This window comes from Vigna unguiculata, chromosome 5 (assembly GCF_037176805.1).
Source record: "Vigna unguiculata cultivar grain cowpea cultivar isolate G323 ecotype 2 chromosome 5, ASM3717680v1, whole genome shotgun sequence".
In the NCBI taxonomy this organism is placed as follows: domain Eukaryota; kingdom Viridiplantae; phylum Streptophyta; class Magnoliopsida; order Fabales; family Fabaceae; genus Vigna; species Vigna unguiculata.
In genome coordinates this window covers 38,270,967-38,292,172 of record NC_140796.1, presented here as the reverse complement: position 1 = coordinate 38,292,172, position 21,206 = coordinate 38,270,967, and the positions used below count along the sequence as shown (strand labels likewise).

Here is a 21,206-nt window from a genome sequence, read left to right as displayed (position 1 = left end):
AGTTTCTAGAAGCTAGGGTTAGGTTTTTGTAGAGACATCCTTAGGTATCTTTTATTTGCTTAGAGGCCCCTAAACTCTTCTATATAAGGGGTGCTCCTAGACATGTAAAAGGGTTGAACATTTTGAAGTAAAAACACTCTTGTGTCTCAACCATTTGTGAGAGTTTCCTCTCTTGGGAGTGAATACTTCTAAGCCTTATCTTGCATAGCAAGTGGCGGCACACATCCACTCATCTTCAAGGTTGCCATGGCTTCTAGCCTAGCCTTGTAGTGGCGTGCTTCTCACATTTTTACCATTCCTTTCCTTTCCATTTTATGTTTCCTTCTTCCTTTAATTGTTCTTGATTTTTTATGGTTTATGTGCTTTCCATTTCCTTTTTGTTTTGAATCAATCCATCATCTTCTTCTCTTGAGCTTTGTGAAAGGAACCTTCACATCTAGATAGCTTGCTATCTTAATGTCCAGTGGGGATTTCACTTAGCTTTCTTAATCAACTCACACCATATTCAATCATCTTAAAAAGGAACAAGATAATCCTTCATCATTTGGTATCTAGAGCTTTGGTTGTCGTTGAATATGGTGTTTTCATGTTCTAACCTTGTCTTGTGTAGCTATCTTTGAATGGTCCACATAAAAACAGTGCTGGCAGCAACGTGTGCGTTTTTGTAAAAAATACTGCAGCTAGCTCAGTGGTCCAAAAGTAACTTTCTTTATATCAAAAGAAAGCTCTTTGAGTCTAGTTTCCAACAAAAAAAGAAGTAACGCATTTGGAGTTCTGTGGAGAGAGTTATGATCAAATGAGTGAGCAAAGGTCAGAGCTGTCGAGAATACGAAAAACAACGTTTTCAGGTTATGTTGTGGCAATTTTGGCTTCGGTTTTGTGACTCTTTTGCTCCTAAATGTTGTTAGATAACATGTCTTTGTGTGCTTAATCATTGACCTTCATATCCATGAGTTTAAATGCATGATAGCTACATGTTTGTGTCTTTGTGTATGTCATGTTGAGTCTTTAAATGTGCCTAACTTTTGCTTGAGTCATATGCCATATGTTAACTTGAAGTTTTCTTATTCTTGTTTTTCCAAGTATTTGAATCTTGCTTTCACTTTATGTCTTGCTTGATGTATGCTCCATGAAATCGATTTTGGCCTACAACTTGAGGAACTAAGTGTCCAAGCCACCTAAAACTCTTTCTCACCATTTTATGAAACTAGTTGTGAAAGAAGAAAATTTTGCACCAATTTTTGTCTAAAAACCGAGAGCAACCTTGCTCCTTGGTGAACTAAAAGTGTGCTTTCCACTAGGTGTTATGCTACTAGTTTTCATACTTGAGAATTGGGTGATATTGGCTAATTAGTTCCATGCTTTAACTTGGTTATGATCTTTCTTGGTGTATGCATGATTTAAGACTTGAAGATGCTTGTCAAGTGCTTTCCATAGAGTCTTTAAAATGTGCTTTTCTTGTTTTAGTCTTGTTAAAAGTTTTGTCTCAAACTTTTCTTCTTTAGAGTTTAGCTTTCCTTGTTTTTGTGCTTTTCTTGCTTGTCACTAGGTGTTCTTTGTTTTGTCTTAGTAGTTTTCTTTTCTTGAAACTCTTGGGATGTTGTGGCCGAATCACTTGTCTTGCATTTGAAAGGTTTTGAACAAGTTTTTAAAAGTGTTTGCTTCACTCCTTTGGTGGATTTTGAGTGCTAGCCTTGCCTTGTTACTTTGGAAGAGTGATCTAAACACTTGGGTTACATTTTGGGTTGGATTTGGTCTCGGTTTTCATGTTGTCTAACCTCTAATCCATTTATTTTGTCTCGGATTTGAGTGTTTTTGTTGTAGGAATCATGGCAAGTTCATCAAATGCACCTACACCAAACAAAAACAATACATTGATGAGATTGCTTCGGGATTTGGAGTTGTCTAGGAAGGAGGCCTTTGAACAATTAAGAAAAGACAAGGAGCAAAGTGACCTAAGAATCCAAGAGCACATTCAAAGGCTTGAAGCTAAAGAGCAAGAAAGAGAGGCTAGGAAAAGAGGGCATTCTAGGCGCAACCCATCACAAGAGAAGCAAACTCCAAAGATTCCTAAGTTCTATGGAGGAAGTGATCCCAAAGTCTTCCTTGACTGGGAAGCTAAAGTTGATCAAATTTTCAATGAAAATCATGTAAAGGATCAAACACAAGTTGATCTAGTAGTTTTAGGATTTTTGGAGTATGCCAATACTTGGTGGCATAAAGTTTGTAAGAATTATGACCAAGGGCCACCCGCGGCTTCTTGGATGGACATTAAAACTCTTATGCGCGCTAGATTTGTTCCTCCTTCCTATAGGAAGGAACTTCTTTTGAAGCTCCAAAGGCTTCACCAAGGTTCTATGAGTGTGAGTGAGTACTTTAAAGAATTAGAGTCTCAAATGCATAGGGTTGAAATAAAAGAAACTAACAAAGAAAAAATAAAAAGATTTGTGAGTGGTCTTAGGAGAGACATACAAGACCAAGTAGAGTTGTATGAGTACTCCACTCTTGAAAATGTTTTCACACTTGCCCTTGGGATTGAAATTCAATTGAAAAGAAAAAGAAGGGCAAGGAAGAGTTACTCACCCAACCACTACTTTAGTCACTCATGGAAGGGAAATGATAAAATGAAACATGATAAGTTCCCTTCTAACTCTCATCAAGAACCACCAAGTAAAAGTAAGTCACCAAGTGATCACATTCACCATTCCACTTCTCAAAGATCAAGTTCCATTAAATGTTTTAAATGTTTGGGTTATAATCACATTGCTTTAAATTGCCCAACCAAAAGGACCATGATCTTAAAGAAGAGGAATAATGTTGAAAGTGAACACTCATCTCCCCATTCTCTTTCAAAAGAATCTTCTTCCTCTAGTAAAACTAAAATTTTTGAGAAAGACCCTATGTTATTAAGGCGCATGATAGGTCAAGATCAAAGTGAGCTTGAGCCAACTCAAAGAGAAAACATTTTTCAATCTAGATGCAAAATTAACAAATGGGTTTGCTCTCTAATTATTGATGGAGGAAGTAGTACGAATATAGCTAGCACAAGGTTGGTGGAAAAGCTTAGCTTAGAGACCATTCCTCATGCTAAGCCCTATAAGCTTTCTTGGATAAGTAAAGAGGGAGAAATAGATGTCAATAAACAAGTCCTAATTAACTTCTCTATAGGAAGCTATAAAGATGAGGTGTTATGTGATGTTGTTCCCATGGAAGTCACACATATCTTACTAGGTAGGCCATGGCAATTTGATAAACAAACTTTACATGATGGCTATACCAACCAATACATTTTCTTCAAAAATGGGAAAAAGACAACTTTACAACCTCTATCACCTCAAGAAGTTAATAAGGATAGAAATAAAATAAGAAAAGATAAAGAAGAAAAAGAAAAGGGGCAAGCTTTCACCAAGGTGTTACTTGCCTACAAAAAAATTCTTCCAAAGCAAGATGTGCATCACTCTTCCTTCTCTTCCCAAGCCAAAAAGGAAGGCCCAAAGCATAAGCAAGAGAGGAAGAGTAGTCTAGAAAATAAAGATGGCCTAACCAAAGCTAGGGGTAATACCCTTAGAAAGGATGGAACAAAAGCTCATAAAAGGGAGGTGCAAATCCTCCCCCAAATCAAGTCAAGTTCCATCCACAAAGGCTTAAAGAATTTGTGGTCAAATTCTCTCTAAGAAGGGGAGGATGATGAAGGATTGACCTCAATCAAGGATGGAGGCACATGCTTTAGAAGACTAAGCATGTTTAGAAAGGAAGTTCACTAATCCTTCATCCCTTTCATTTATGCTTGTTATTTTTGATTCCCTAAGTTGACTTAGTTGAATCAACTTTAGTTGACTTGTTGACCTTTGACTAGGTTTGACTTGTTGACTATTGTTGACTTGACTTAAGCCAACATGCTAATCTATGTTTATTTGCTTTGTAGGTTAATTAGGAGTAAGAAAGCAATGCTAGGTGGCACATGGTGATTGGGGAGCATAAATGATGTGGAGGAGAGAGTAAAGCAAAGGCATAAAGCATAAAGAAAAAGGCATAAAGCAAGTGTACCTATGTACCTTTGGTCTCCTTTGTTTTTAGCACACTATGGCCACTTTCTAGAGACATATGAGACACATTCTTGGTCTCCTTTTGTCCTAGAACGAAATTAGCCTTGCACACACCATAGTTAGCTCTTTTGTCTCTCATTTTTGTAACCTTATTTGACCTAGTTTCTAGAAGCTAGGGTTAGGTTTTTGTAGAGACATCCTTAGGTATCTTTTATTTGCTTAGAGGCCCCTAAACTCTTCTATATAAGGGGTGCTCCTAGACATGTAAAAGGGTTGAACATTTTGAAGTAAAAACACTCTTGTGTCTCAACCATTTGTGAGAGTTTCCTCTCTTGGGAGTGAATACTTCTAAGCCTTATCTTGCATAGCAAGTGGCGGCACACATCCACTCATCTTCAAGGTTGCCATGGCTTCTAGCCTAGCCTTGTAGTGGCGTGCTTCTCACATTTTTACCATTCCTTTCCTTTCCATTTTATGTTTCCTTCTTCCTTTAATTGTTCTTGATTTTTTATGGTTTATGTGCTTTCCATTTCCTTTTTGTTTTGAATCAATCCATCATCTTCTTCTCTTGAGCTTTGTGAAAGGAACCTTCACATCTAGATAGCTTGCTATCTTAATGTCCAGTGGGGATTTCACTTAGCTTTCTTAATCAACTCACACCATATTCAATCATCTTAAAAAGGAACAAGATAATCCTTCATCAAATCCTAAACTAGGACCAAATTGAAAAAAGTTAATAAAAACTAGGACCAAATGATTGTTTAAGCCAATCTTTTATTCTTCTACCAGATTTAAGTTATTTTTTATATATTTTTTTCTCTAATGAATGTGGTTTTTTTGGGAGATGGATGAACTATTTCAAGAAAACAACAAAGGTAATAAATTTTCTTCTTCTGTCCGATCTTTTTTGCTTTTACCATATGTAACTACTTTTTTATGTATTTTTTGCTCTCGAATATTTTTTTCTTCTACCACATTTAAGTTCTTTTCTATGTATTTTTTACTCTGATGAATGAAGTTTTTCTGGGAGATGGATGAACTGTTTGAAGAAAACAACAAAGGTAAGAGTTTTTCTTCTTCTCTTGGATCCTTTTTGCTTCTACCATATGTAATTATTTTTCTATGTCTTTTTATCTTTGATGATTGAAGGCTTTCTTTTAGATGAATTAACTGTTTGAAGAAGACAACAAAGGTACAAGCCATTTCTTTTAATTTCTTGACAAAGTTTAGTTTTTTTAAGGAATTGTCTTTTTTGTAACTAATTTTTTTAAAAAAAGTATCTCCCTTTCTTGGTTTTTCTTAACAAATTCTTGAACACATTCATGTTGTATTAATGATTTTAAAATTCCATTTTTTTCATTGAATTGTTGTATTTGTTGAGTTATAGTTCTCTTTGAATGAAGGTTTTATTTGAAAAAAATTATTTAACGATTGATTTTAACGTTATTACTTTTTATTTTTAATTTTTAAAATAATTTAATTTAATATATTTTTATTATTTATTATGCGGTAAATTTTAAGAACTCGTGCTTAAGGCAGGATTTATCTGAACTTTCCAAGGATATGCAATCAATTTTAACCATCATGTTGTATAGTTGTGACTATTGCAATATCTATGATGAGCACATTTATAGTTGTCTTTATATACAAATATACGAATGTTGAGTGCTTTTATATTTCTCAATATATAACTTTGTATTAAAAAATAAATTATTTATATTTAATTATTTAGCCATAATCATTGTTATTTAATAAGTTTTGTATTTGCATTATTTGTCTTTACTTCCCAAGGATATGCAATAAATTCGAACTATCATGATGTACAATTGTGACTTTTGGAATAACTATCATCATCGTATTCTCTTTATATAAACTCTAAATGTTGATTTCATTTATATTTCTCAAAAGTGACAACCTTCTTGTTCATTAGCAATCAACATGAAACAATCTTCTTCGTCTTCTCTTAGCAATCTTCTTTTATTACCAATCTTTTTAATTACTCTTCTTTTGTTTCTCTTACAATTGAATCAATGGCCACTCCACGATCCACACTTTGTGCAAAAATTACATTACGATGTTTCTCAAAGACTAGGTGTGTCTTATAATATTTCATTACATTTTCATATTTTATCTTTAGTTGCTTTCTATTTGTTTTGAACTTGCTGCTTTGACAAGGATTTTGGTTACGTGGGCAATTGTTGATTATGATTGTAATGTTCACAACGTTACATATAACATGGATATGCATAATCCAATGATTACCCAAGGCTGGGCTCATTTAAGATTTGTCTATGCTATTCATTCAAACAAATTTTTTTATGTTAAAATATGTTTTAAATTCTTCTTTCCAAATTTACTTCTCTAGACGGTCTTTAGACTCAAGAATCCAATCCAACTTTCTAAATAACATTGCAACCTATCATCCTCTAACTATGTCGAAGTTACTTTATTTGAAGTTACACTCTCCAGATATTATTATCAAGCCAGCCACTTGGTTAGATATTTTAGTTTCTTATATTTGTAGTTTTTTGTTTAAATTTAAATGCATTACTAATAAGTAACATGTTTTCACTTTTGTCTACAGTAATTGAAAAAAGACTTAGCGAGTTATTTTCACAAGATTGGATTGATAAGTCCCTTATCTCTAGAGTTTTTCTTAGTTTATTGCATTGTTTTGGGTAGGTTAAGGTGTTAATTATGAGTTATTAATCTAGAATTAGTTTAGTTACGATTCTAGTCTAATTTTACAAAAAGTAGGTTAATTAGGTATTTTTAATGCACTTTTAGTGTAATCCTTAGAAGTATTATTATTATGGTCTATTTTAGCATACAAGATAGGTCCATTTAGTTAGTTTAGTCTTAGTTTAGATATAAAGACTTAGAAGTAAAGTTGGTCTAGTGTAAACTAATTTTAGGAGCTTTTAAGTAGAGTTTAGTGTGCTTAACATCCAAATTTGAGGATTTTGAGTTTGATGCAAAAATAAAGATCAAGGAAGACCGCAATTATAAGGGGAGCCATGAGAGAAATCTGATCCATCCAATTTGCTCGATGGCCGAGTTGACTTTTTGGTTCAAATGTTGACCAAAGTTTGACCCAAAGTTGATTTTTTGATTTTCAAACCCAAATGAGATGGCACTTGTGGGGGAAGCTTTAGATCATTAAAATAAATATTTTTCTGACCCTAAGATGGCTGAGAAGTGGTCCATAGATACATAAAACTCGTGAACATCATATTTGCATGTTTAGTTCCTTTAGGTGATTTTTAGTTGTAACATGGTTTGATATTGTGAATTCTAAATTGTTTCCTTACTTGTGAATGCAGTCAGGGGTTCAGTAGGGTGCTGTTGGGAGAAAATTGGATGGAAGAAGTTGTTGCTGTGGGAAACCTGCCACCCAAGTTACTAGTTGGAATTTGCAAAGTAGTTTGGGAAAATAGGTTAGTTTAGTTAGTTAGTGAAACTTGTAGAACCAGTTGCAGGGTGTCGTATTGTATTAGTTTTGGCGCCACTGCATTCATACAGAACGGATCATTCGCACCATTCACAACCACCATCCATCTCTTCCATCACACGAACCATTTTCCTCTCCACCACAGAACCATTTCTGCTTTTCTTGTTCACTATTTTTCTGCATAATCTGCTACTGTTGTTGATGATTCTTGGAGTTGTTCCATGGTGACTCAATCCATTTTCACTGAACCGTTTGTTGTGAGCATGTTCTTCTTTAATATATTCGTATATTCTACGCAATTCCACCGTTCATCTTCTATGATTTTCCATTTCTTATGCTAAATTGAACTTGTAATTCAAGTATGCTTGGTTGAGTGATATTGGGCCATTTCAATACTGAAATTCGGATGAAGCCTTCTCGAATTTCAATACTTAGATATCAAATGTATTTTGATCTAAGCTCAATCATACATAAACCATATAGCTTGAATCACAGAACTCAATTCTGCAGAATCGCGCCACTGTTTCATTCGTATTTGATTTTCGACTTCAATGATTTTGTGTTTCTTGCGTTCGATTCATGCTTGTAACTTCATCTTGATGTTATGCGTAATGTTTCTGAACCATTTTCACACTTAATTCACCATTCGTTGCATTCAATTTCGCTCCACACATAGTTCGTTATTTCAGTTAATTAGGGTTCATGATTTAGGAATTCGAGTTTTACTCCATTGTTTTGCATTATTCTTGTTTGCATAATCAATAGAGACCAATTATAATCGTTATGCATCATTACATTTTCATTTCATGCTTTATATTTCGAGTTTTGATGTTGCCCTGTACCATACGCGTATGAACACTCTCGAGAATTTTCCAGATTTTTTATTTCTGTGTATATGAGTTCTAATTCACTTCTAGTGGTTGATTTGTGTTTCATTTAGATGTTAGAAGCATCCTGTATGTTTAGATTGTATTTAGGTCATCCACATTGATGATTCATTCATAGGCACACACTTAGTTCATCTTGAACTTTTATCAAACACTTTAGATACATTATAGTTCATGTAGGCATTTCATAAAAAAAATTGCATTTACCTACATTCGTACCATTTTAGGTTCATTTTAGTTTTAGTAGATTTTATTAGATTTCCTCTCATTTCACAAGACATATCCAATAAATCATTCATTTTCCTTTATCTATCCTTCGGAATGATCCTTGGTCAATCACTGTAATATATTAGTTAGTATTAGTGAGGAAATCGAGTTTTGACTAAATCTTTACGCGACATGAGGTTTATCAAAGGGCGCCATTGTCGGGGATAGGAAAAATTTGATTGATTCTTGAGTTTGATTTGTGATAGTTAGTTTAGGTAAATTCATTTTGGTAGTCTATGCATTGTAGATAGCTGGTTAGCGTTTTATTTTTTATGAGAATTAGTTCAGATTTGGTAATGTTTTTACCACTGTTCCAGTGCCATTCTTGGTGCTTTTTCGCTTGTGTGTTTTGTTGTGGTGAATGAACAGGTGGAGATCAGATCATAGGCTAAGAAGAGAATCAGCAAGAACATTCTTGAAGCTTGATCTGTGATATCAAAATTAAGTGGTGGTGCTCCTGTTTAAATTTGTTCAGAGTTGGAAACTGTTACATCTAATGATTTTTGCTGAGTTACACGAGGCTGCCAAGGTTTATTTGGCAAAGCATGCAATTGATGGAGTAAAAGATGCTGCTGATTCTTACTTAAGCTTCCACAACACTGAAGTTTTGCTTGATTATTTTGAGCTAGTGGTAGCTGCTATGGATGGTTCAATGCATCCAAATCCATTTCTAATCATTCACTGCCAACACTGGATGAAGTACTGTTGCTGCAGTAGCAAAGTGTTATGCAAAAGCAGGTCAGAGAAAGTTCACTTAAATGATAGTCATCATTGCAGTTCAAGATTTAAAGATTATTCTCTCAATACTACACATCCATCATGGTTTCATCCTTCTTATCTCAACTATCTTTATCTGTTTTCAGAATTTCTTGTTGCTGCCAATTTTAATTTTCAATTTTCATATGTTGCAGTAGCATTATTTTAGGCATATAGTGATTTGTTGCAATTGAATTTCCATTATGTAAATACTTGCGTAAGTAGTTTAGTTTGACGCATGAAAGCTTGTTTAGTTGTTGAATATAGTGATATAAGTAATGCTAGTTCTGTTTCAGTTTTGCATAGCTCCATAGTACTTTAGAGTTAGATAGATTTTAGGTTCATAGGTGAAAACTAGAATTCTACATAATTCTCTTCATTTCTCGTTATTGCTAGTCTTAGTTGTTTGAAACTTGTCGGAATTAGGTTAGGTAGTTTTTAATTGTTGTTTTAAGATTAGAGTAGGCTATTGTCCTGTTTTTGCTATTTTTAGCTATGTTTCTTAGGTTCATTGGGTCATATATTAGATTTCATGCTTTCTTAAGTAGATAGGAATATAGTTAGCTTTGTTTTATGATTTTAAAGTTGTGTGCAGAGTTACTTTTCAATTTTTGCTTTCTGTCTAATGCAGTCCATAGTTGTCCTTAGTCTAACATACATTTTAAGGTTTAAATAGGTGGTTTTTGTTGTTTGGCATAGTTAATTTTCTGTTTTCATAAGTTTTAGCTTGATAATTCATATTAAGTTGCATGAAAACGTAACTCTGACAATTTTGAACACCTTTGCTTGTCTGGCCCATAACGTCCTCCACAGTGATCCAATTAAGTTGGTTCTTTTTGCATTGGATTCCTTATTCAATTACCTTTAATTTTAATGCAAGAACTTAATGTTTGAGTTCTGTGGTGGTTGCAGTTTGGTTTCAAAGTTGGCAGACAGTTTGTGGAGTTCGTTCTTTAATGCATTATGACGTCTGCATATATCAGATTGTAATTCTTCCACTGTTTTTGACTTTTAGCTTGGTTTTTTTCTTCCTTTTACATTTTAGAAGGTGTCTAAGTAGTTGATTAGTATTTCTAATAGCTAGATTAGTACAGTTTTCAGTTTTAACATTTTCTGACCATTTCTAGTTCAATTTTTTTTGTTTTCACTAGGCAAATTTTCAGTTCCTTGTTGTTTCTGAATTATGACTTGTTTCACATCTTTCTTTTGCTAATTGGAAGTTGTCCAAATGGGTTTATAACAATTTCTTGTAGTAGTTTAGTCCAGTTCTTTGATTTTGAGTTTTTAGCCTAGTTTAATGTTAGTTTTAGGTCCTAGGTAACTAGATTTTGAGTTGTAGCTAGTTTTGGTAGTTTGAACTGTCTTTTAGTTATATTTTGTCCTTATAAATGTGTTAGGATAGTTAGGTTACTACTCAATAGGTTAGATTAGCACATGCATATGCATTTGGGCTAGTTTGGTAGACTATTTTTAGTTCTAGGTAGTGATTTTTGGTAAACCTTTTAGGAGATAGTTTCTGAGCAAGGAGTAAGTTTTCTTTGGTCATTTTAACTTTTTCTAGGTAGTCTCATTCCAGATTTACTCATGCTTTAGCCTAACCTTAGTTTTAGCCTGGTTTTAAGGTGTTTATAGAGGTTTTAGGTGGTGAAATTTTGAGTTTTAGGTAGAGCTTGAGTTCTAAGTTGTTCCTAGGTTCCTTTAGCCATTTTAAGCTTGTTGAGTAAGTTCTTTGTGTTATTTTTCCCAGTTTTCACATATTTGTATTTTTTTCTTTCTTTCCTAACCTAGCTTTGATTTGCATGTGGTAGGAGAAGATCTAGTTAGAGTGAATAAGCATTTCAATCATTTCTTTTGCTCCAAATCATTGAGTCAAGTCTGTTTTTTTTTGCATGAAAAAGTGTGGCACGGACAGTTTTGGCAAAATTTGACCATGGAGAGAATTGAGCCTAAAACTTGCATTCTTGTGTGTGCATTCATTCATGAAAGTGGCATTCTAGGGTTTGCTTTGTTCCTTTGCATAATTGGTCATGAAATGCGATTTGTTGATATGATCTAGGAAATTTTTTATGCAGCCACTTGCAAATAAAGTCTGCCCTGAAAAATCACCATTACACCCTCATTTTGAGCTAGAATTGACCATATTTTCTTGAGAAACCTGATCCTGATAGCAGCCTTTTTGCCCTAAAAAACCAAGATTTTACCCTATCCTTGGGATGTGAAGGGAATTTGGATGAGTTGTAGGATGGTGCTATGTTCAAGTGTGGGGATGTGTGATCTTTGAAGGTGCGTAGATGAAAAAAATGTGGCTGGACCAGCAGGGATTAAAAGGGAAAATGTGTAAAAAGTTGGAACATAATTGGAAAAAAAGGAAGGAAAAAGAAAAAAATAAATAAAAGCAAGGAAGTGGAGTGGGAACTGTTGGAACATAGTGTGCATACTAAAACAGTTCTGCACTTGAACTCATCACTCTCCACCCTCATTCCCTTCACATTTCAAGATTCAAAGCCTTGCTTACCTTTCATATACCACACCCTTAGCCCAATCTCATTACAAGCCATTGAATAAGTCCTTTTGATCTTCAAATTGCTTCATTGGTATTGTTTAGGAACTTTGCAAAGCCATAAGGATGTTCACTGGATTGAGTTGTGAGAGCAAAGATGAGCCATACACTTGAGTGTAGAGTGAAAACACATCCTGTGAGGTTGAAACTGTTTTTGCCACTACATTTTGATTGTTCTCTACTTGAATTCTTCGTTTAGAGTTGTTTTTGATGATGGAATGTTTGGCACCTTGAACTGGATTATTTTGCTAGCATGTGCAGGTTCGAATTAGGATTTTTGGAGAGCTTTTTGATGCAGAATTGTGAAGCTTGAGTTGTAGGTTTTTAGAAGTGTTAGTAGTTTTTCCTAACATCGCCCAAGAGTGCAATGGTATTAAGTGTGGGGATGTGATAAGTCCCTTATCTCTAGAGATTTTGCTTAGCTTATTGCATTGTTTTGGGTAGTTTAAGGTGTTAATTAGGAGTTACTAGTCTAGAATTAGTTAAATTAGAATTCTAGTCTAATTTTACAAAAGTAGGGTAATTAGGTGTTTTTAATGCATTTTTAGTGTAACCCATGGAAGTATTCATATTATGGTTTAGTTTGGGATACAAGATAGGTCCATAAATAGATAGGAACATATTAGTTTTTAATGTATTTTCGTGTTTATTGTTCAACATCGGGTATTTCGCATTGTTTCCCCTTTTTACGTAACATGTGATTACATGGGTAGCAACATGTAATGCCTTCTGACATAATTGCTGATATTTGCAGCTTTCACAAAAACATATTACTATCTATTCTATAGGTTTAGGTCAAAACTATAAATTTCTATTAGGAAAATGATATTTAACCCATTTATGTGTCACCTGACATGGAATTAGGATTTTGATTTTTAAATTTTGTTTAACCGTTTTGACGTGGCATTGAACTGATTCAGAAGAGGTGGGGCGCGTGAGAAAGAAAGATAGGTTTAGAAACGAAGGGACGGGGAGAAAAGGAGGGTTAGGGTTTCATATGCACCGTCAGTGGCCATTCTTCTTCCATTTGTTCTCCATAACGACGGGGCCAAGGGATTGAGAGACACCCATGTTCTCCTACATCTCTTCTAGCGAGCCCAAAGAGGAATAGCCGCTACACAACCAACCCTTGTCGTCGATGTTGGTAGCTGCGTCATCTCTCTTGCTTTCAAAGAAAACTAGGTTTTGCTTCTTTTGTCTTGCTCTCAAAGAAAATCGCATCCCACGTCGTCTCGCGGCTGCGCAAGGTCCTGTTTATTCCTCTCTATTTCATTATTTATTGGTGTGGTTTGGATTCTAATAATATGTTCCATTCTGCATTTTCTTCCCAACTATGGTATAGTTAAATAGGAATAGCTCTATATTATATTTTTACTCATTTATTTTGGAAAATTTGTTCCTTTGTCTTCATGTATAACTCTACAAGATTTGTTTGCAATACAGTGTTTTAAATATTTACTCCGCATTGATATCATTTTTATGATTCTCCTATAATTTTAGGATTTTGTACTAAGGAAAACCTTATGATTCTTATGTCACACGATATATGTTTTAATATGCTTAAACAAAGCACAGATTAAGTGCTTTCAGTAATTGAACTTACACTTTAAATTGGAGTCATCTACTGTGATCCAATGTAAGGAAAGAAAGAATTTGATCAAGTTTATTTTGAATTTTTATTCTTTCATTGTTTTCGGGAGAGTCAATGAACTGAAATCAGAAATTGATGTTTCTGATGATATTGTTATGAAGTTTAAGCAGTTTTGGGCTCACTTTAAAGGTTCACCTCTAAAAGGTGGTATTTTGATACATACATCTAGTATTGCTTGTATTAGTTAAATTCATATATTTTGAATCCTTTGTTTTCTACCAATATTTATGATTTTATATTATCTATAAGAAATTGGACTATAAATTATTTATCACATCATTTTATTTTTTAATCCAACTATGTCCAGACTAGACATGCCAAATTTGGTTAATGCATGTACATGTTTTTTGTGTTTTTTGGGATGCTATCATATATGCATATTGTGTGAGATGAAAATTCTAAAGCCTTTTCAAACCGATCCAAGGAGGAATGCTATTCTGCGAGGAATTTGCCCGCAAGTATTTGGCCTTTTTGCTGTTAAGTTGGCTGGTATGGCTCTTAGGTTTGTTAGTATGAATAAGAACAAGAGGAAGAAAGGTTAGAAAAGTTTGTTCGCAAAGTAGAAAACTTCTGCGTCCTTCTTAGTGTAGAAGAAACATCGTCCAGAGTTTCAGAGTTTCAAAGCTTTTCCTGTCTTTCATAGGCCGATATCGGCAATGAGTTATAGGTTTGTTAGTTTGAATAAGAATGCGAGAGATTGTTCTTCTCAAACTGAGAATTATTTTTAAGGTTGTATGTGTCGCTGATAATAAATGAGAGGATTTGTAAAGTTGTCTTGGTTTTTTAAGAACTGATTTTTATTCCTGATACATGTCAATAAGGGATATACATTGTAAGTATTTGAATAAATCAAGAATAGAAATAGAGGATGGGAAATTAGATAAGTTAATTTGCTTATTTTAAACATTGGAATGATTTTAGATATCTCTTGACAGGATTTAATTAGGAGATGACAATGATTTCAAACAGTATAAATAAGAGATTTTTTACCCTTATTATAAAAAAAATCCTACATGAGTTTCTTGTCATTCTACATCATTTTACAATACTGATTTGTTCAAGTGTTCAATTTTACAAGTTGAGATACTGGTGTAACAAACTTAGTTCACACATAATAAAAGCATCTATACACTTGCTCTGACTCATGAGTCAACTCTAAATAACAAGTACGATGATGAAAAATAAAGAATTTCATAAGATTTTTGTGATTCCTTTCTATATGGCATGATTAGTGAAGTTTAATATTTTTTATTTCTATTTGGTAATCATATTTTAAACTCTTGTTTTAATGGTGATAATGTTACTTTCACCAAAATGAGAAATGGTGCACTGTTAACTAGTATTATGGTATGATCTGGTGCGTACTGTATTTATTTATGTGATGGTTGGTATATTTCTTTATTGTGATGTTATTAGGGAGAAGATAATGGAAGTGGTTAAAGGCTTGAAGTATGTGTAAATGCATGCGGGCACTGAGATAGGAACAACTATACTTGGAATAAGGTATTATACAATAATGTATAGGCAAGTCAAAGGAAATGAAGAAAAGACAAATTGTGACGATAGGTCATGTATTTAAGTGTACAATTATGCGTCTTTCTTGTTATAAGATTTTGTATAGATAATAAGATAACACTACACATTTTATTTTATTAGAATAAATTGTCTTTATGTGTACAATTATGTGTCTTTCTCGATATAATATTTTGTACAGATAACTAAGCACATTGTATTTTATTATAATAAAATATTTTTACATGTACAATTATGTGCCTTTCTCGATGTGAGATTTTGCACAGATAAAACTGTATATTGAATTTTTTATTAGTTTCAGTCAAGAGAGCACGGGTTGATCCTGATGGGGTATAATCATTGTCATTAAAAACTTTACTCAGTCCTAGCATTGACTGAAATCAGAAAAACATTAAAAGGCCTTATGTAGAGTAGGAAAAAAGACATTCAAAATAACTGTCTTGATGTTTTGTATTTACGTGTACAAATATATGTCTTTCTCGATGTGATATTTTGTACAGATAACACTGCACATTGAATTTTTCTATTACCACACAACTTAATCCTTGCACCCAATGGGTATAGATGTTGTCATTAAATTTTTTACCAAAATGGAGTTTCGTACAGTAAATGAAGAGGTTAAAAATTTTTATAAGACTTATGAAAATAAGGAAACACTTACAAAAGAAACTATCTTTAAATGTACTATGTGTCTTTCCCTATGTAAGATTTTGTACATATTAAACTGCACATCAAAACTATCTTTACATACACAATTATGTGTCTTTCCCTATGTAAGATTTTGTACATATTAAATTGCACATTGGAATATCAATGTGTAGGAAGTCATATGGTATGTGTTATTTAAAATGGCATTCTGTGTACAATTATTTATTTTTTTATTTGTAAAATTTTGTACACATGGTCAGACTCATTAAGTAGTTCTCACAACAGTAAATGGTTACTCTCAATACGCTATTATTTGTCAATTAATTGGTTGATCAAGTCACCGTTCACTAAAACTAGATAAATCATTGTTTACTACTAACACAATAACAACAACAAACTTAAATGACTTTTTGTGTACAACTATATGTCTATTTCTTTGTAAGATTTTGTACACATGGTTCGTCTCTTTCTTTCTAAGATTTTGTACACATGGTCCTGCTCATTCAATTAAGTCACAGTACTAGTGAGAGACGTAAGTGTTTTTTTATGTACAATTATCTATCTTTTTTCTTCATAAAATTTTGTACACATGGTCATCCTCATTCAATTAAGTAATTTCATTAACATGATTACTCCCAAAATTAATTTTCATTCGTTGTTTCACCAACTCATCCGTTTAGTGCCATCACAAAAGCACATTTACAATCTTACTCTATACTAAGTACTAAGAAAAGATGTAAGTGTTTTTTTATGTACAATTATTTGTCTTTTTTCTTTATAAGATTTTGTACATATGGTCATGGTTGTGTTTATTTAATTAAGTTGTTCTCATAACAGTAAATGGTCAACATCAAGAATACAATCAAACAAAAGCAACTGATTTTAAATAATGTTATAATGAAAATGGTTATTAAAAATTAAAAATCAAAATATAAAACCAAACTAGTGATTCACTATTCAAAGATATATAATAAAATTCAAATACACTTTTTCTATTAAACCAAGTAGAAGTAAAACATTGTACCCAACTAACACACGTAAATATAGAAAAATATTATATTGTTAGTTGTAGATGATTTTCTTCCTTTATTTGAGGTATCATAAACACTTGAAAAATCACTTGCCTGTAAAGAAAATGAACAAAAACTTATTAGTAAATACGACTAAGATGACAAAACACAGTTACTCATAGTTGGAACTCACAATTGCTAATGGAACTAGGTACTAGCACATAAAAAAACATTTTGCTGCATAAAATAGAACACGAAGGCAGCAATTTGACAGCAACCAAACTGGTAATGGAACCTATACCTAAGCATTGGAAAAGTGCAAAACTAGCATGATGCAGAATATGAAAAAATGAATACAATTCCAAAAGGCTGCAATGTGCAATGACATGTGCTATGATACAAATCCATAAATTATATGGCAGCAGAAAATAAGATTTTAATACATGACCATGGCAACATAAATTATTCTGTGATAGCAATGGCTAAATGTATGCACAATCAGAATTATATATAAAACAGGGGCATCAACGTGCTGAGTACCATGCTAAATGCTGGAAGAAAATGGAGCTGCAACCAATGTGATTATGCAGCCAAACTGATGCAGAAGTTTAGACCAAAATGAAGACTCACATTTGCCACACCATGACAGATTCCACCCATTTATGCAATGCAGTGCTTACACAATTACCAATCACCTCAATGGATGCTAAGCTGCCAAATTAAAATGCTAACACAGGACAAATTTTAGCTCCCATTAGCAAAGTAATTAGGTTATATTCACCTCATGAATTTTGATTCAAAATTGAACTATGAATGCATAACTGAAATTTCCTAGAGAATCTATATGGCAACAATATTTTGATCTAACCAATCTGTAACAACAATAAGTTTTAACAGAATTGAATGCAGAAAGTGAGTGCAGATGAACAACATGGACATATTATGTATGTGAATGCTAAGATGAGCTAAATTGGTCTAGAATGAAAAGGAAAGCATGGACACCAAGAAAGGTAGTTGAACTTTGATGGAAGTGTGCATGAAGTCATGTGGCAACAGAAACTTAAAGTTAATCACACGGCTGTCATGTTTTCTCCTTCCCTCTACAATGAATTTGAATCCAATCTCACTCTATGTTGAACCCAACAAAAATCATAAACATTGTTATGCCTAAATTCCTTATACCCATATTGTGGCAATCATTCCCATAGCCCCATGAAACCCACTTCATCTTTTATCCTAAAATTAAAAATAAAGAAACAAGATCCATTATACTCAACTTCAATTACCCATATTTCAAAAACTCACCTCCATCAAAATCCAGTTCACATTTTTGCCAAAAGGAAAAACTTTGAGTGTTTTCAGTGGGTAAGAGTTGAATGACGACGAAGAAGGGAAAACAAATGAAGAATGGTTGGCTCTTCTTTCAAATGTGCCTCTTCAAGTTCTGTAACCAAACAAAAAATTTAAATGCTTTATGTGGGTGAGCATTGAGCTAAGACAAAAGAGAAAAAAAGAATGCAAACGCACAACAGATTGACGATAAAGTTTTCTTCTTTCAAATGCACCTCTAAGGAGAACAATGTTGTGGCAACAACAGATGGTAAGGCTAAATGTTGTGGCAGCAACGGATGGTGAGGCTAAATGTTGTGGCAGCAACGGATGGTGAGGCTAACCACAACAAAGGACGAAAACCACTGAAGAAAGAACAAGGCTTTCGAAAAGTGAGAGACTAAGTGCTTTCATCATTTAAGCGAACAAGCGACAACGGAACCAATACGCGCACGCGCCCATGCTTTTTCCACTCCAACACTTAGTTAAATTGCCATATCACACCCATTAAAATAATTCGAAAATGAAAATTAAAAAGCCACACAAGAGAGACACGTAAGTGGATTAAAAAAGGGATCAAATGTGCTAGGTTAAAGTATCATTTTCCTTTGTATTAATAGTGTATGCGAGTGACTTCGTAATTTTTTGTCCTTTCTGAATTGTTCTACCATACAAAACTTTCTACCCATTAACGCTTTCTTCCCTAACTTCTTCTTGTTGTCATATTCATGTTAGTAGTAAGGCTGAAGTTGGACGTCAACTTTATTTATGTTTGTATTGTTTCAGTAAAAAAATAGTTGGATGTATATACAGGCCTTTAAAAGTTTATTTAAGTTTGCTTTATGCTTTTTTATTTTCATTTCTATTATTTTAAAATTATTATTTACATATCTTATTTATTTATTCACTTTTTTATATTATGTGTATGCATATATATATATATATATATATATATATATATATATATATATATATATATGTATATATATATACATATATATATATATATATGTATATATATATACATATATATACATATATATATATATACATATATATACATATATATATATATACATATATATATATATATATATATATATATTTAAATATATTTTATATTTATATCTAAATATGTATGTTATCACAAATCTTAACTCATTTGTGCACAGTTTTATTTTGTATACAACTGCTGTGAGTTCAATATGTCTCTTTGTGAAGTTCAAAAGCAATGCCACAATATAAGTGAAGTTACTCTAAAGAAAGAAAACTGGAACATCATTGTTAGGTTCATACGTTTATGGTTTGTTCTAGATTTTAATAAATAAAGGTGTCCTTTCTCCATGGAGTTAGTTATTCAAGACAAACAAGTACTTTTGCCTTTAAGTTTTTGTAACATGTTTATTTAAGACTTCTTTATATTGAAAACATGTGTTGTGTATTGAGTTTTTATAGGGAGACAAAATATATGCGTCCATTCAATGTACTCTAATTTACAAATTTTAGAATGAAATATCTGAAGGTCAGGTTTATGGAATCCAAATCTCAGTGTTGCTCCAAATAGTGAAATATACCGAACCTCACACCACCCTTATAAGATAAATTTCCAATTTGGTACAAAAGTTCCTTTGCTTGATACTAAGTTGGTTCCCGATATCAAACCTCAATACATACCTTTGTCTGTATTGTCTTCCACCAAATTTGACATTGATTATTTAGTAGGTAAGTTAATATTTATAGTTTACTATTTTTATTATTATTAGGTTTTACTTTTTTCTTTTATTTATTTCATTTTTTTATTTTGTTATTATTTTGTTGTCATCATTTGTTTGTATTATTATGTAGATATTTTGGGAGTACTAGTAAGGGTTTGAACTGAAAGAGACTTGCGTGTAGATGAAAAAAATAAACAAAATTGAATGTCATTGACTTAGAAGCATATGGGTAATATAGTTTTCAAATTTAAAAGATAGATTTTTCTTTTTATGTATTTCGCATAAAATTTGACTAACCGTTCATGTAAATTATAGGGTTTGAATTGAATGTATTTTGTTCGATATTTATGTGGATAAACTAAATGATTTTCTTTCATTTGGAGAAGTACAAAATGTTGTAATAAATATAGAGTTCGCTAAAGTTAAAATTTTTCAAGGTATATTGTTGTTATTCATGATATACATTTTTTTACATTATTATGAATGTTGTTTTGAGTTACACTATTCTTCTAATATAGATAAGGTTCAAGTTTAGAATTGTAAGTACTACACTAGGATATAGTACAATGTTAATTTTAAAGAGATGTCTAAACTAAAATCAATCTATCTTATTCATTGTACCGTACCTAGCCAAACTCGACCAAATAAGTAAACAATGTGCATATCGAGGTCGCCAAGTACCCAGCCTAGGCCGAGTTAGCCTAACTTGTACCGGTTTTAACCTAAACTAAACGTCTAAAGGGACAACCTGCACCTCATATCACCAACACAAGCCATTAAGGCAAGTAGTCGGTCTAAACCGACTACTTGAGCATATCCGGTAAGATTACAGCCTAAGCCGACCACTTCAATACACTCAGTATGATGGAAGTCCCCGCGTTCAATAAATCTTAAGGACCTGGGTTTGGGCCCTGGCCCACTCGCAAGCCCCACTTAGAGCCCAAGTCAAGGCCCAACCCATGAAATGGTCAAACGTCATTAATGCTCTATAAATACGCGTGGACCCCATCATTTAAAGGTACGCATTCATTAATCACTGATTTGACTTTAGGAGAACTTTGACTTACTTGAGCTTCGGAGACTCTCCTGCAGGTAACCCCTCCTGGGTTCAAGTTAACATGCATCGACCGGGAAGAGGCCAACTGAGGAGATAGCGGACTACATGGTAAGGTGACGCTTGTGCCTAATCTATCTTATTTGTTCCCTGCAGGAACAATTGGCGCCCACCGTGGGGCACGAGACGAACACCTTTAGTACCCGTTTTTTCTCTGAAGATGGTTTCTACCCACAGCAGAGCTGGAGCGAACAAGCAAGCGGATGCTGGTCCCTCTGGACCTCCCAACATCACCCCTG

At 33.3% G+C, this 21,206-nt stretch overlaps 2 long non-coding RNA genes across 2 annotated transcripts; one reads left to right on the top strand and one right to left on the bottom strand.

Moving 5' to 3' along the window:
* The first annotated feature begins 7,236 nt into the window (after nt 1–7,236).
* Nucleotides 7,237–15,298, top strand: LOC146886405 (uncharacterized). Its single transcript, XR_014994969.1, has 2 exons — nt 7,237–13,214; nt 15,035–15,298. It is a non-coding gene; the product is annotated as an uncharacterized LOC146886405 (long non-coding RNA).
* Nucleotides 15,299–16,731: 1,433 nt separating this feature from the next.
* LOC114183039 (uncharacterized) lies at nt 16,732–18,599 on the bottom strand. The gene is made up of 3 exons (XR_003604284.2): nt 18,375–18,599; nt 18,115–18,253; nt 16,732–16,923 (listed from the first exon to the last, which is right to left on the bottom strand). It is a non-coding gene; the product is annotated as an uncharacterized LOC114183039 (long non-coding RNA).
* Nucleotides 18,600–21,206: the final 2,607 nt, after the last annotated feature.